The following is a 15,620-nucleotide window of genomic DNA, read 5'->3' as shown; positions in this document are numbered from 1 at the left end:
TCTTTGCAGCTATGGTACAAGAAACAAAATTGCAAACGAGAAAATATCTAAAAAAAAAACTTGCAAGCAGATGCTATTTTCTTGATGTGAGCAAAAATCTTAAGGGCTAACATCAATATATGTTGAAATGAACTTATTTTTAGATGGAGAAATCAAGCCAAATAGGGTGAGTCAAGAGGAAATGTACATGCTTTAATGGGTGATTCTGAACAAAAAACTTCAAATGAACATATGCCCTTTTCTTAACTGTCTCTGGGTATACTAATGAAAACCGCTAGGAATGGGAAAGGTGCAGGTGCAGTAAATTAAGATACTGTTATGTTATGGCTTGTTTAGTGTGTATGTTTCCTTGTGAAGATGTCCAAACAGTTCACTGTTAGTTTCAATACATGTTGCTGCTTTTGTAGACAGGTGTTGTGTCACTGATTGCAGCTTAGTTTTACATTGCTTTCCCTGGGCACAAGCATGTAAAATACAAGTGAGAAGTTACTCTCTTGTGTCCACTCTGCACTTGTAGAAGTCGTTCTTTAGCCACCCCCACAAACAGTGATCTAATGGGGTAAGATTGGGCAACGTAAGTGGTCAAGCAATGACTCCACAGCGACTGATCCAACGACCAGGATACGTTGTGTTGAGATGCTGTGTCACTGGTCATACAGAATATCTAGGAGCTCCGTCACGCTGAAAGTACATACGAGCTCGTGTTGCCAAAGGGATATCCTCCATGTATTCTGGTAACTCGTTTTGAAGAAACTCAAGACACCGTGTCTCAGTGAGACAGTTATATAAGACAACTGGCCACCCCCACAAACAGTAATCGAATTGGATAAGACTGGGTAACCTCAGTGGTCAAGCAATGACTCCAGAGCGACTGATCTAATGACCAGGATACGTTGTGTTGAGATTCCGTGTCACTGGTCGTACAGAAAATCTGCGAGCTCTGTCATGCTGAAAGTACATACGAACTCGTGTTGCCAAAGAGATATCCTCCATGTATTCTGGTAACACATTTTGAAGGAACTAAAGACACCGTGTCTCAGTGAGACAGTTATCTAAGACAACTGGACCAATGAGTTGGTCATCATTAATACCGCACCACATGTTGACTGAGAAATGTCGTTGAAAATTTGTTTCTACAGCAGCATGCACATTTTCATTTGCCCATACGTAAGAGTTGCACATGTTCTTGACTCCTTTGTGGGTAACTGTTGACTCATAGAACAGAATATGTGGAATTAATCAATCATTGGCAATGATCCATTGACAGAATTCTTGCTGGGCGGCAGCATCTCCTTCATGCAGATGTTGTATGCTCTGCAAATGAAAGGGATACAGGCTGTGCTCATGTACTGTGTGTATCATTCATGTTTGTGGAATTCTAAGTTAGGCACCAGTTCTAGAGCTAGTAGTAGAGTTGTGTTCCATTACTTGAAGAATTTTCTCAACTTCATTAAAAGTTTGTTGTACAGGACGTTCAGAGACAACATTTATGCTGGGAAGTTTACCAAGCTTCTGCAATCCGTGAAACACCCTGCTATCTGGCAATCTGAGATTCGGAAATTGTTGTTGATATTCTCGCACAGCAGCTCTGGAATTCAATTGGACAAACCATGTCAGCATACTCTGCATGTGTGAAGATGCGTGGCATTCTGACTACACAAAACTGTATTCGTTGTTCACGTAACAACACTGTAGGGCCGTACACTACGACAAGCACTGTCAGACTGAGACTTGAAGTAAACAACTGCACCATGCCCAAGTGAACTGTATACTGACACGGTTAGTAAGGACGACACTACAAGTTTCCCCTTTCCTAGTTGTTTTCATTGTTTTCCCCAGAAATGCTTAAGAAAAGGGCATATGGTTATTAGAAGTATTTGGTTCAGAATTACCAATAGTATCACGCCTCAAAGCATGTACCCTCCCTCCTGACTCACCCTGTATATGTTTCATTAAGACCACCGACGTTATTTGATTTCAATAAAATGAAACGCATTTGGTGACAAAAAAATGCATTTCCTTGGAGTTGCAACTCTAACGTTTCTGACTTAAAATGTGAGTGTGAATCTGGGTTATTTCGGTTTATTCCCTCAACCCACCGACCACTTATTTACGAGGTGACTTACTTGGAATTTGCAGCCACTCTTCTTTACTGGATAACCGGCTCCTGGTAACCCTCTAGACTTCTTCTCTGCCGAAAAATGCTAGATACAGGAATTTTTAGATTCTTTCTACTTGTAAAATAAGTAGACATACAAATCTTTGGTTTTCATCAATTAACGCTGTATTTGACTTTCATACACAATAAAACTCTCACTTTCAACATAAATATATAACTTCTTGCAAGTCTTCCGTAGGGTTGAACATCAGAAACAAATTAAATTACAGTTAACAGTAAGTTGGCTTTGATACCATATAAATCGGAAAATAAGTCTTGCCTATAGCAAGGTTACGTCAAGAGTTTTCAAGAGTTTATTCAACTGTCTTTGTTTTAATAACAATAATCAATGACCCAATAAGCACAGAGCTGCATATAAACTCCATGGTTCTTCCTTACATACTCACTAAAACATCTATGGATTGCCTGACAGGTAATTGTCATGGCCATTCAACAGCTGCATCTGCTTTCTTCCTGTAACTGATTTTAAACCTGCACACACAAATATGTGATGTGCAGTAGCTAGGATTCTACCATCCCACACTCATATCCAGAATATCATGTGTTCGAGATGGTAGAAGGCTGAGTGGTTCTAGATTTTACACAGAAATTCCCAAATCATTCCCGAATCACTACATATCTCCCCCCCCCCTCCCCTCCCCACGCCCTCAGGTTGCGATATTTTATACATAATCATTATTTTAAACAAAATCACTCATAACAACATTTCATATCTTAACAGTATACATTTCTTACATATGTTTATATACATATCGTTCCCTTCAATGACCATTCTGTGGCCTCTCTTGAACAATCTTCTGCTTATTGTTTCTCTACTCTTTTCTTGTTTTACTTTGTTATTAAGACATGAGCATTTACTCATGGTTTTAGGCTGCTTTACTAATACCTAGGAATTGTGAAGACTCTTTTTCTTTTCTTTATTTCCTTTTTTTCAATCATAAACTTCAGGTGTTTATGACATATCAGTACTCTGTTTTCTATTCTTATCTTTTGTACTACCTTTTTCCTTGTATGTACTATTTTCATTATTTGTAGCTTGGAGGAACTCTGGATGAAATGGAAGCGTTCTTTTGACACTCATTTATCTCCATGAAACATAATAATTCTAGTCATTCGTAGAATTCACTCTTCCCAGAATAATCCCTATAAAATTTGAAAATTTGTGACTTTTGTCTCGTTAGTGTCCCCTTCTCCTAAGATCAGCACCTATTTCTTGTTTGTGGGTTGACCTTATGAGAGCACTTCCTCTTTCTGGTAGGTACGCCCCTTACAAAACATCCCTATTATTTTAGGCCACATATCGTCCTATCTCCAAGTAGGTTTGCCTGCCCTTTATACTTAGTGAATGCTGGGTATGCCTCCCTTATCGTTTCTGAGTAGGCCTCGTGGTTAATTATCCTAGTATACATCTCTATGTATATCATAATTAAGTATCTTCTGGTAAAGATATAAAGCTATCTTAAGCTTTGAATTCATTCTTTAATATATCATTTACTTCCTAGAGTCCTCCTCTACTTATCAGCTTCTATATTTTCAATAGATACTATGTGTACATATACTATTTACACCCCACTATCCTTCATTTCGTCAGAGTATTTATTACACTGATGTTTCTTAACGATCAACATGACTAATTCCTCATCTACTTTCGTTTTCTTTCTTTGCTCATGCCTCTTTCTTATTTATCCATTACTCATTACTACTTTCTAGTTGTTCGTTATGTAGCATTGTCATTCCATAAACTTATATGCTTGTGTCTCTCTTTGGACCTGAGTTCATTGCGCCTATTCTAATCTCTATTTAGAACTGTCACTATTCTTTGTTTATGTGCACCTCTTCTTATGTACATTCTTATGTATATTCGATGTAGAACTGTCATAGCTTCCTATATATGGGTGCATATTTCGATATGTACACACATTTTCCCCTACAACACCTGGCGGTTCTCACATCGTGACAACTTTTGTCTTATGTAATTTAATTTTGTGTAGAAATGTATATTTATGTATATGTGGATGTGTGTTCGTGTAGTTTGATTTTTCGGCTTTCTTATCTGAAGATAAGATTTTGGTTTCTAGTAAACACGGAAAAAAGGAAGGGCTTCACCAACAGAAGTTTGTGAATGTGAAAAGAGGGAAAAAATAGACAGGTCCTCAAATAAGAAGTAAGAAAAGAAGAAATAGATGTGGACACTAGGGTCGAAGAAGAGAAAGAGGGTAGCCCCAAAGATGGGAAACAATTCCAACCCCCCTTCCCTAGGATACCTAACCCCTCAGGAACTTGTGTGAGATGCTGGAGGAGGTCTGGTGTTAAATCGTCCCTTAGAGAAAGGGCTTGTTCCACTTTCACCCTCTGAGGTCCCCAAAGGAAATCCTAGCAACCCTATGGAAACAGCAAATGATGGAAAATCAGGCACACTAGTTCGTGAGGGTTGTTTGAAAGGTGTGATGTGTGTTTTGCGTTTGTCGTGATTCATCTGTTCTTGTAAATCATGCTTTTAGCTACAATACCCACCCCCTTTCTAAATTTATACAAACCCTCCCATCTATATCACATCTCATAAAAGGTATAAAATACTCTACACAAAATAGAAAATCTATACACTATGGTATAACAGTTGTTTAGCTACTCACATCATACTATATTTTCCACAAAAATAATACTCTGTTCATTTTATTTCATCTAGATATCACAGTTTTTCTATGAATCTCTGAAGTTGTTCTCTATTTTATAGTCATATCCTGTTTTCTAAGCAATAAGATTACAGGGTAGTTCTAGATTTTAAAGGAATTCGGTGCAGGAAAACTATTTTGGAAGAAACACCATAGGCAACTCGGGATCCAACAGTCGTTACTCTGCCCATTAACTCAGACTGTTAACGTCCCTGGGGGTATACAGTTTTACATTCTTTACATTGTATTTCCTCTTCTCTAATCCAGTTGTGTGATCTACTAAAAATAACGTTTTAGGATGGGTGATGTTTGTACCCGGTGTGGTCCCTCATATTTTTGGGGAAACTTATGAGTCTCTTTCTTCAGAGTTGAGCTGTGAAGATGTTGTTTTATAAGAACCAGGTCATCGACTTGGTACCTAGGTCCCACAGCCTTTTCGTTATACTTACTTACTCTTTGTAGTGCCTTTTAAATTCAATTCTTAGAAACTATTTCCTGATTTACTTCATAATTGACACTAGGTTGTTCAGGCCAATTAAAACACTTAACTAGAGGTTCCCCTACAAAAGGTTTGCCTATAACTTCTAAAGGTGTTAACCCAGTCGGTAAATGGAGTAATGCATTTAGGATAAGTTCAAAGTCCTTAATTTTCGTTGCCCACAAAGTACCTACTTCTAGAAAGTATTGTTGTAAACAGTGTATAACCGTCTGTGTATTTGCTCTTTTAATGGGATATAGTTTAACATATTTTGACCATAATTCTATGACAACCAAAACATATGATACTCCTCCCTTTTCTTGTGGAATTTGTCGAAAAAATTCCGCCCCTGTGACGTCATGTAATGACTTAAGAATAATAGGATACATTTTGTATTTCCCGTGAGTATTATTCTGTTTTACTTTCTGGCAAGTTTCACAGGTTCTAATCAGAGATGCTATTTTATGACCTAGGTTGAAATAATAAAACTTATTCGTGTGGGATACACATTTTTTGATTCCGAAGTGTACATACCCTGCATGTACATACCACACAAGTTCTTCTTCCATTACCTTCGGAATACATAAGCGCCAACACTGTGATGTTATGCTGTCTCTCCAAAAGAAGTTATAATCTAAAATTTTCAATTTTCCAGCTGATTAGGGGATAACGAGTTCTGAATAGATACAGAAAATATTTCTGTGAATTAAGAATGACGGATATTCCGTGTTATTCTTTGAGCCATTTCCTTTACAATGATGTTCAGATATTCTGCTGACATAAAATTAACGGCAAAAATAACGCCAGGCCTTTCCATACATATCCATTCTTCCATTCCTAATGGTATCCTTGATAAAGCATTAGGTGGAATATTTTTGGAATTTTTTACATATTATACCGTAATATCGTATTTCTGTAGGAAAATCATCCAGTGCATCAACCTACCATGTAGTAATCGACTACTCAGCAGAAAGAATAAAGCTTGATGATCTTTATAATTATGGATTTCTGATCCCCATACTAGTGTTTGAAACTTTTGAATACTCCACACAATCAACAATAGTTCCATTTCTGTAGCTGTTTTATTTAGTTCGTGCTTATTTAGGCTATGGGTGGCAAAACCTAAGGTTCTGTGTTCTACATTACTTGGATCCCATTCTCCATGGAAAAGTTGGGCAGCATCACTGTAATCGGAGACATCTGTCGAAAATTTAAACAGTTCAACCATTAACTGTATGATGTAATATGGATGACTCAACAAGTGCTCTTTTAATGTTTTCAAACACATCATTTGCACCTTGATTCCAAGTCCATGGTACTCCCTTTCTTAATAAACTTAAAATTCTTGGGTCATTTAACTCTTTGCGTCGTATGTACTGTCGATAGTATCTGACCATAGCTATAAATCCTTTTAATTGTTTTACATTTCTGTCGTGCAGACATTCTGTGATAGCTTTTATGAGTTCAGGGTCTGATCTAATTCCATTTGCCACTATAATATGATCTAAGAACTTAAGTTTTTGGCGTGCGAAAAACGATTTAGACAGCTTCACTGTAATACCTTTTTCTTTATAATTTTTCAGAGTCTTGCACAAAGTTAGACAACGGTCCTCCCAAGTAGCTGATGTTGTTGTTGTGGTCTTCAGTCCTGAGACTGGTTTGATGCAGCTCTCCATGCTACTCTATCCTGTGCAAGGCTCTTCATCTCCCAGTACCCACTGCAACCTACATCCTTCTGAATCTGCGTAGTGTAGTCATCTCTTGGTCTCCCTCTACGATTTTTACCCTCCACGCTACCCTCCAATACTAAATTGGTGATCCCTTGATGCCTCAGAACATGTCCTACCAACCGATCCCTTTTCTGGTCAAGTTGTGCCACAAACTTCTCTTCTCCGTAATCCTATTCAGTATTTCATCATTAGTTCTGTGATCTACCCATCTAATCTTCAGCATTCTTCTGTAGTACCACATTTCGAAAGCTTCTATTCTCTTCTTGTCCAAACTATTTATCGTCCATGTTTCACTTCCATACATGGCTACACTCCATACAAATACTTTCAGAAATGTCTTCCTGACATTTAAATCTATACTCGATGTTAACAAATTTCTCTTCTTCAGAAACGCTTTCCTTGCCATTCCCAGTCTACATTTTCTATCCTCTCTACTTCGACCATCATCAGTTATTTTGCTCCCCAAATAGCAAAACTCCTTTACTACTTTAAGTGTCTCATTTCCTAATGTAATACCCTCAACATCACCCGACTTAATTCGACTACATTCCATTATCCTCGTTTTGCTTTTGTTGATGTTCATCTTGTATCCTCATTTCAAGACACTGTCCATTCCGTTCAACTGCTCTTCCAAGTCCTTTGCTGTCTCTGACAGAATTACAATGTCATCGGCGAACCTCAAAGTTTTTATTTGTTCTCCATGGATTTTAATACCTACTCCGAACTTTTCTTTTGTTTCCTTCACTGCTTGCTCAATATACAGATTGAATAACATCGGGGAGAGGCTACAACCCTGTCTCACTCCCTTCCCAACCACTGCTTCCCTTTCATGCCCCTCGACTCTTATAACTGCCATCTGGTTTCTGTACAAATTGTAAATAGCCTTTCGCTCGCTGTATTTTACCCCTGCCACCTTCAGAATTTGAAAGAGATTATTCCAGTCAACATTGTCAAAAGCTTTCTCTAAGTCTACAAATGCTAGAAACGTAGGTTTGCCCTTCCTTAATCTAGCTTCTAAGATAAGTCGTAGGGTCAGTATTGCCTCACGTGTTCCAACATTTCTACGGAATCCAAACTGATCTTCCCCGAGGTCGGATTCTACTAGTTTTTCCATTCGTAAGTAGCTGATATTATTAAGATATTGTCCACGTATATTATCAGATCCTTCAATAAGTCTCTCCCTATTGCTTCATCTAATGCATATATGAATATGGACACAGAGCTATTAAGTCCGAATGGCAATACATTGAAATGATAAGATTTTCCATGAAACAAAAAGGCTGTATACTTTTTGGATTATAGATGTATTTTTATCTGCCAAATCCTGTGGTCAAGTCCATTGTACTAAAGAATCTCGCCTTTTCAAACTTGGATAACAATTCGTCGATTTTAATTCGTTGATCTCTCTCTGTTTCTATATATCGATTTAATGTCCAAGTGCCTAAGACTAATCGTACCCCACCTGTAGCTTTCTTCACCATGACCAGAGGATTATTCATTACACTTGAACTTCGCTCTATAATATCATTATCAATCATTTTGTTAATCTCTTCCTGAATTGCTTCCTTAAAACTCACTGGTATTGGATACAGTTTGCAAAAGAATGGAGTGTCATCTTTGAATCTGAACTTACAGATATAGTCGTTGATGTTACCTGAATAATCGGAAAACACCACTTCATACTCCATTAAAATTTTATACAAATCTCGTCTTTGTACAACGGTTAATATTAGGGATTCATTAACTTTGTATTGTATACCAGTTTGAGCTGTTACTTGATTCACATTAGCGATTTTTGGTGATAAATGTGTTGTAGCTGTTAATCATAGACACTGACACTCAGTTGTTTCTTCTTCAATGTGGCAATTTGTTACAAATGGTGTCCACTATCTAGAGTCCCCTCTACCATAACAAAGAAGATGTTCATCAAAGTTTAAGATGACTTTAAACTCTAAGAAACAATCTAAACCAAACAGTACATCTCTATTAATATTCTCTACTATTAATAGCGTTTGACGAAATAATATATGTCCAATACTGCTGTTCATTTGAGTTTCGTATTTTACAAGTTTACTTTTTGTTCCCATTCTCCCGATTATGTATACTCCAGTCACTGGCGATAATGGTAAGAGCTGTTTATTCTGTATTGAGTTAAAAAAATGTGTTTGAGATTAGTGACACTTCACACCCCAAACCTATAAATATGTTAACCTTTCAAGTTTCCACTGTCCCTGCTATTATAGGGTGTAAGTTATTAGTAGCTAAGCTTGGTTCCTCAAGCAGCAATCATTCCTTTGTGGATATTTTGTATGTAAAGTTAACATACCTATATAAAAAACACCTGGGCTAGCAGGAAGGAGAGTATTAGGTTGTGGAAAGGGGTCAAAATAAGTTGCTGTCTGTTGCACTCAACATACAAACTTTATTCATCAACACACAATATTACAACAAGGATGCAAAACACTGAAAACTTTAATCAACCTCCTTTGATTAACTTAACACTCAAAATCCAAGACACAAGACCTACGTAAAAAATTGAAATACAAGGTTCCTCTGGTGGTTTCACCCAAGAATATTTTCTAAATCTTCAGTCTAAACAGGTTGAAGGTCTTAGCCATTTAATTTTAATGTAACTTGGCTGGAGGCTGCATATTAAGCAATAGGAAGAGTTTCTATCAAAAGGCAGAAGGCCTTATCTCAAAAGATTTCATGCAAAATTCGGCTGAAGGGCCCATACAAAAGCATAACAATCTTATGCTTTAAGGACAAGACAAGAATATTAATTTAAGGGATATTAAAACTCGGCTGAAGGCCACACATCAACAAATAATTTAGCAGCTCAAGCCCTCAAAAGAAGAGTTTCCATTTTAAAAGGCAGAAGGCTGTATCTTAAGACATTTCATATAAAATTCGGTGAAGGCCTCTATAAAGAATAACAATCTCATGCCTTAAGAGCAAGACAAGAACATTAATTTAAGAGATATTAATACTCAGCTGAAAGCCACGTATCAACAAAATATGTTTAATGGCTTAAGGACTAGAGAAAGGGTTTCAATTTAAACATCTCATGTAAAAGTAAATCTCATGTAAAATTCGGCTAAAGGCCCCATATAAAAGAATAAGAATCTCATGGCTTAAGGACAAGACAAGAACATTAATTTAAGAGATATTGATACTCAGGTGAAGGCCACACATCAACCAAATAACTAAAACCCAAACAGGGAATTACTATGTAACACACAAGGAACGGCGCTCAGAAGTTTCCAAGGCCTGGGATTGTAACACTAATGCTTGTTTAGGTGAGACAGGTACCCTATCCAACGACTTCTTAATCTGAAGGCTACCCAACCAAAAGTCGAGGAAAATACACTGCCGAAAATTACGTCAACGACCAGGGCAGGTAACCAGAATGTCAACGGCTACAAGGTAGAAGATACCGCCGGTCAGCTTCGATAACAGGGAATAAATTAAGTTAAACTCCACAGGGAGACAGCTGGAATCTTAGCCGACTTGAATACACACACATTGTTGCTTGCGGGAATGTACCAAAAGCGACAGCCAGGATCAACGAAGAAATGTAAACAGTTGGGTCTTGAAGGTACGTTAGTGAGGACTCAACTTTCATGTCCAAGATCGGTGGATAATGAATTTCTTAGCACTTGCAAGCAGCACCTTACACACCAACCACGAGTGCTCACTGCCAGTGGGCCCGGCCAGAGTATGTGCAACGGAGACTTCCTTGTTGCTCCATGCCAACCGACTGACTGCCCAGGCCTGGAAATGGTGAAAGGACCAAATATACGTCGGCCAATGAGATGACCAACCGAACGACCAACCATTGGTCGTCCCGCTCCAATGTCCCTCCGTCGGACAATCCATGTGTGTTGCCAGTGGTCATCCATAACCTTTCTGGTATCACTAAGCTCGGAAGAACGAATAGGTGATAAATTTCTGGATGTTATTCTCTCGATAACCTTTCGATCTATAATTTCTCCAAATTGTTCCTCCAAACTAATTACATTTATAATATCAGAATTAACTGTTTTCTCCGAGAAATTTCTTTCTACATTATCTACCCATGTACTAACACCTGTAATTGGTGACTGAATGATTGGCATTAATCCATTCTGTTTATGTACACTCTCTTTCAAATTATTCAACCCCTGCCTTACATAATTATACTTAACATTGTACACATTTTCAAAAGATCCTAACTTTCAGTAAGTAAGTTCGGATGCTACATTATTACATTTGCTCTCAATGTTAATTTCTAATCTTTTCGATAAATCTTGAGCCGTGTTACTCTGTTTCTGACAAATGTCAGTAAACCTATGATTTATATGAGTGGTCAAAGAATTTGTCAATTCGTTTTTTAAATCTACTTTTAAATTCTCTACTTTATTACTTATTCTGTTGTACTCAGTCTTCAAAGCACCCATGCCTTCGCATAGATTGCTTTGAGAGTCGATTTTGGCGTTTAACAAACCTAAATTTGTCATTCGAATATTTAGAGTTTCACTCTGAGCATTTAGAGCTTCACTCTAGGTATTTAATTGAGAATTTACCAAGTCTAGTTATTTATTTAGGGTCGCACTCTGAGTATTTAATTGAGAATTTAATGAGTTTCACTTAAGACTCTGAGTTTTGATTAAATTTATCAACTCAACCCAGTTAGGAACTTCTTAGCTAAATTTCATGGCCATAGCTCGGTCTTGAGTTTCCCCTACCTATTGTATATTTTCCATACTCTTATATGCCTTAGCTCTTGTAAGCATTTAAAACTAACTTTAAATATGATAATTACACAATAAATATTCACTGAACAGTATCTTCTGCAACTTTGTACTAAAGAAATCAAATTTTGTTTCCCACTCACCTGGCATAGAAACTGTGTTGCATAGGTGAGCTGATGCGGAGGCAGGTCAGCACTGGTGAACAGCAGCTGGTGCCAGCGGTGTTGGATTCATGTTGGTTTCCACATCTGCATCCCTGTGATTTGTGTGAGAGCTGTATACTCCAAGCACTGGATCTTCTTGGGTGAAGTGTTCTATGTGTACTCTTTCTTAGACAAATACGTCGAAATCTTCTTTGCTGTTTTTATCGTGGTGAATCTTTAATTTCTTCACCGGTTTTCCATTTAAATTTCGCTCCATTGGATACTTGAACATATTCCAATTTCTCGGAGTAATTCCCTTGTCTTATTATGTTTGGTTGCTAAGGCAACACGTAACAGCTTCCTATCTCGTTTTTAACTTAAAATTCCTGTTTTCTCGGTCCTTTCACACAGGTTGCCACGTTCTAGCGTTTCTGACTTAAAGTGTAAGTGTGAATCTAGGTTATTTCGCTTTATTCCCTCAAACGACCGTCCACTTATTTACGAGGTGACTTACTTGGACTTTGCAGCCACTCTTCTTTACTGGATAACTGGGTCCTGGAAACCCTCTAGAATTCTCTGTCTAATAACTATAGGTAAAGGAATTTTTAGACTTTTTCTACTTGAAAAAGAAATAGACATACAAACTTTACTTTTCGTCAATTAACGATGTATTTGACTTTCATACACAATAAAACTATCACTTTCAACATATATATATATATATATATAGCTTCCGGTAAGTCCCTCATACAGTTCAACGTCAGAAACAAATTAAATTACAGTTAAAAGAAAGTTGGCTTTGATACCATAACTTTTCTTAACATAAATCAGAAAACAAGTCTTGCCTATAGCATGGTTATGTCAAGAGTTCTTTTTCAACTGTCTTTGTATGAATAATAATAGTCAATGACCCAATAAGCACAGAGCTGCATATAAACTCCATGGTTCTTCCTTACAAACTCACTAAAACGTCTATGGATTGCCTGATAGGTACTTGTGAGTGCGTCCGTCAGCTGCATCTACTTTCTTCCCATGACTGATTTTAAACCTGTACACACAGACATGTCATCGCAGTAGGTAGGATTCTACCATCCCACACTCATATCCAGTATCATGTGTTCGAGATGGTAGAAGGCTGAGTGGTTCTAGAACTTACACAAAAATTCCCATATCACAACACAACACAGGTTTAAAATAACTTCACTGATTTGAGAAATAACCTCAGAATGAAGTAAGCCTCTTGAAAGAAGTATACAATGTGTATTAAAAAGGATGCCAAAGTTACATGGCTGAAAGTACTCGATAATAGCAACACAAATGTCCCAGCAAACATGGGTCTGCAAATGAGCCACTTGCGAGATAATCACGACTGCATTGTTTCAAGCCTCCAATGACAGTGTGAACATCATCCTAGTTAGTACACATTAATTTGAAATTTAGACTTTACTCTTAGGTTGTACATTGGAATTAGATATCATTTCGCTTATGGGGTACCTCCTCCCCCCATGAACCATAGACCTTGCCGTTGGTGGGGAGGCTTGGTGCCTCAGCGATACAGATAGCCATACCGTAGGTGCAACCACAATGGAGGGGTATCTGTTGAGAGGCCAGACAAACGTGTGGTTCCTGAAGAGGGGCAGCAGCCTTTTCAGTAGTTGCAGGAGCACCAGTCTGGATGATTGACTGATCTGGCCTTGTAACACTAACCAAAACGGCCTTGCTGTGCTAGTGCTGCGATCGGCTCAAAGCAAGGGGAACTACGGCCATAATTATTCCCGAGGGCATGCAGCTTTTCTGTATAGTTAAATTATGACGCCATCTTCTTGGGTAAAATATTCTGGAGGTAAAATAGTCCCACATTCGGATCTCTGGGTGGCGACTACTCAGGAGGACGTCATTATCAGGACAAAGAAAACTGGCGTTCTACGGATCAGAATGTGGAATGTCAGATCCTTTAATCGGGCAGGAAAGTTAGAAAATTTTAAAAGGGAAATTGATAGGTTAAAGTTAGATATGGTGGGAATTAGTGAAGTTCGGTGGCAGGAGGAACAAGACTTTTGGTCAGGTGAATACAGGGTTATAAATACAAAATCAGATAGGGGTAATGCAGGAGTACGTTTAATAATGTATAAAAAAATAGGAGTGCTGGTTAGCTACTAGAAACAGCATATTGAATGCATTATTGTGGCCAAGATAGACACGAAGCCCACTTCTACCGCAGTAGTACAAGTTTATATACCAACTAGCTCTGCAGATGACGAAGAAATTGAAGAAATGTACGATGAAATAAAAGAAATTATTCAGATTGTGAAGGGAGACGAAAATTTAGAAGTCATGGGTGACTGGAATTCGGTAGTAGGAAAAGGGAGAGAAGGAAACGTAGTAGGTGAATATGGAATGGGACTAAGGAATGAAAGAGGAAGCCGCCTGGTAGAATTTTGCACAGAGCACAACTTAATCATAGCTAACATTTGGTTCAAGAATCATAAAAGAAGATTGTATGCATGGAAGAAGCCTGGAGATACTGACAGGTTTCAGATAGATTATATAACGGTAAGACAGAGATTTAGGAACCAGGTTTTAAATTGTAAGACATTTCGAGAGGCAGATGTGAACTCTGACCACAATCTATTGGCTGTGAACTGTAGATTAAAATTGAAGAAACTTCGAAAAGGTGGGAACTTAAGGAGATGGGACCTGGATAAACTGAAAGAACCAGAGGTTGTACAGAGTTTCAAGGAGAGCATAAGAGAACAATTGACAGGAATGGGGGAAATAAATACAGTAGAAGAAGAATGGCTAGCTTTGGGGGATGAAGTAGTGAAGGCAGCAGAGGATCAAGTAGGTAAAAAGACGAGGGCTATTAGAAATTCCTGGGTAACAGAAGAAATATTGAACTTAATTGATGAAAGGAGAAAATATAAAAATGCAGTAAATGAAGCAGGCAAAAAGGAATACAAATGTCTCAAAAATAAGATCGACAGGAAGGCTTGTCGCACCAGGGGTAAGATAGATACTGCCTACAGGAAAATTAAAGAGACCGTTGGAGAAAAGAGAACCACTTGTATGAATATCAAGAGCTCAGATGGAAACCCAGTTCTAAGCAAAGAAGGGAAAGTAGAAAGGTGGAAGGAGTATATAGAGGGTATAAACAAGGGCGATGTACTTGAGGACATTATTATGGAAATGGAAGAGGATGTAGATGAAGATAAAATGGGAGATACGATACTGTGTGAAGAGTTAAACAGAGCACTGAAAGACCTGAGTCGAAATAAGGCCTCGGGAGTAGACAACATTCTATTAGAACTACTGACAGCCTTGGGAGAGCCAGTCCTAACAAAACTCTACCATCTGGTGAGCAAGATATATGAGACAGGAAAAATACCGCCAGACTTCAAGAAGACTATAGTAATTCCAATCCCAAAGAAAGCAGGTGTTGACAGATGTGAAAATTACCGAACTATCAGTTTAATAAGTCACAGCTGCAAAATACTAACGTGAATTCCTTACAGACGAATGGAAAAACTAGTAGAAGCTGACATCGGGGAAGATCAGTTTCGATTCCGCAGAAATATGGAACACGTGAGACAATACTGACCCTACGACTTATCTTAGAAGCTAGATTAAGGAAAGGCAAACTTACGTTTCTAGCATTTGTAGACTTAGAGAAAGCTTTTGACAATGT

Source organism: Schistocerca gregaria, chromosome 2, assembly GCF_023897955.1.
Source record: "Schistocerca gregaria isolate iqSchGreg1 chromosome 2, iqSchGreg1.2, whole genome shotgun sequence".
NCBI classification, from domain to species: domain Eukaryota; kingdom Metazoa; phylum Arthropoda; class Insecta; order Orthoptera; family Acrididae; genus Schistocerca; species Schistocerca gregaria.
The sequence above is the reverse complement of the archived record's forward strand: the minus strand, read 5'-3'. Positions refer to the sequence as shown.